This window comes from Arachis hypogaea, chromosome 13, assembly GCF_003086295.3.
Source record: "Arachis hypogaea cultivar Tifrunner chromosome 13, arahy.Tifrunner.gnm2.J5K5, whole genome shotgun sequence".
In the NCBI taxonomy this organism is placed as follows: domain Eukaryota; kingdom Viridiplantae; phylum Streptophyta; class Magnoliopsida; order Fabales; family Fabaceae; genus Arachis; species Arachis hypogaea.
In genome coordinates this window covers 111,098,682-111,100,990 of record NC_092048.1, presented here as the reverse complement: position 1 = coordinate 111,100,990, position 2,309 = coordinate 111,098,682, and positions in this window count along the sequence as shown.

Sequence of the window (2,309 nt, the reverse complement as noted above, 5' to 3'; positions counted from 1 at the left end):
TGGGCTCCCTTGATTGACTTCCTCCCTTTTTTTGACCTTTGAATGAATTCCTCTATTTCTGAAGAGAGTGAAGTGGACTCTCTTTGTGATCTCAGCTCTTCAATGAATCGTTCTTCAGAATAGAGTTGTGAATTCTGTCTCAATTTTTCGTCATGATCTTTTTTTGCTATTTTCTCCTCTTCGATTGTCTTTATTATCTATTCAAGGAGGAATTCTATCCTAATGAGTCTCTCTTCTTTTCTACTTCTTTTGAGCTCTTCCATGAAGAGTTCCATCCTAGCAAGTCTATCTAAAGGTGGTTGGGTAGGTTGTAATGGTTGGGCGGGGTTGGTTTGTGAATGGAATTGGTTGTTTTGTGGTTGTGTGTTCTGAAAGTGGTATGACTCTTGTGGGTAGTGGATTGAGTTTTGTGGATGGTGAAATGAGTTGTATGGATTTGGGAAAGACTTTTGTGCTGAGGCATACTCAAATGATGAAGAATTTAGGCATGTAAAACTTGGAGGTGAGGTTGTATAATTGAGAGGTGATGGCTCTTGATGAATGGGGTATGAATGAGTGAAATCTCTTTGATTATGATCTTTCCAGCCACAACTTGAGTAGTGATCAATTTCACCAAAATATGGACCATTTTGTGGCTCTGGAAACTATCCCATTTCGTGTTCTTGATACTCCCACCCACCATGAGCATAGTAAAGTGAATTATTCTGTGGTGGTGGAGAGTTTTCCATGAAATTTGATTGACTAAAATATGATGGATGCTCCTTTCTTTCCTGCAGAAAGCTCTGTCTCAAACAATAATCACCAAAAGAAATTGGAATCTCCATTGTCACAGATGAGGAAATTCCCAGTGAGGCAATATCACAAACAGTTAGTTAGCAAAAGAAAATAAAGAAACAAAAGAAAACAAAGACAAAAAAAGTGTCTAATCTAGTAAATCAATCAACCGGTAGTTTGTTAATCACAATTAATCCCCGGCAACGGCGCCATAAACTTGATGCACGGAAAACTTGTCTCATAACAAATTTCCTTCGGCAAGTGTACCGAATTTATCGTCAAGTAAAAACTTACAAAAGAGTGAGGTCGAATCCCACAGAGATTAATGGATTAAGCAATCAATGGTTAATTGATTATCCTAGTTAGACAGTTCAGATTTGAATGATGAGCAGCAGGAAGTGTAAATAACATGAATGTAAAAGAAAAAACTATAAAGTGCAGAAAAGTAAAATAGCAAGAAAAGTAAATGTAAGAACTAAAAATAAAATGAACATTGGGATCAAGAGATATTGCAATCCTCCGGATCAAGTTCATTCTCATCTCTTCCTCAATCAATGCATTCATTGATCTCCTTGGCAATCTTAAGTGATCGAATTACAATTTCTTGTAATTCGATCTCTCAAATCTTGATCAATAGCCAATTCCTTGGTCAATTGCTCATGAAAAGAGATGAAGTATGGTCACTGATTATACCACATGCATTTCCCAAATCAAGTGTTGGAAGGATTATAGTCACATATCCATCCACACCCAATTTGGTCCAGCATGAGAAAGCATTTCTAGCATGATCTCTTCATTCCTCTTTCAAGGTTCAGAAGAGATCCAAGTATGAATAGTTTCTTTTCCAAGATAACTACCCAATTAGATGAAGATCGAAAGCCCTCTAGTAAAATCAAGAGGAAAGAAAGAAGAAGAAGAATAAGAACTACACTTAATCCATTGAATCGCAATAGAGCTCTCTAACCCAATGTAAAGAGTTAGTTGATCATTGCTCTACAAAAATAGAAAAGAAAGAAAGTGCAGAAAAGTAAATATGAAGATTCAAACTGAAATTGAAAATTTAATATTCATAAATGAAAATTACAACTAAAAGAAAGAGAAGGAAAAGTGTGTGAGGGGAGGGAGTCCGAAGACCCCTCTTCAATCCCCCATTCCCGAATGCCTTCAATGTAAAGACTAAGGCCTTTATATAGGCTCTCCTAAATTACCAAATGAAATTAAAAGCAAATTACAATTAAATGAAAATTCCTACTCTAGATGCTTCTTGTGGTCTTGATTGGTTGACAATTTTGGGCTTGCTTGCTTGAGCTTTGAAGTGGACTTGAGAGAGAAGTGAGTCAAGTTGAGGTCCAGGTACTAAAGTTAGTGCTAAAGTTAGTCACACTAACACTACAAGTGTGGCGTTAGTGCTAAAGTTATTGTGGCTAATGTTGCACTTGCTGCCCAGTTGGTGTTTTTAGGGCTTAAAAGATGCCTCTTGTTTGTGCTCCAATTTCATGCCCACTATAGAGTATTATATATCGTTGGAAAGCTTT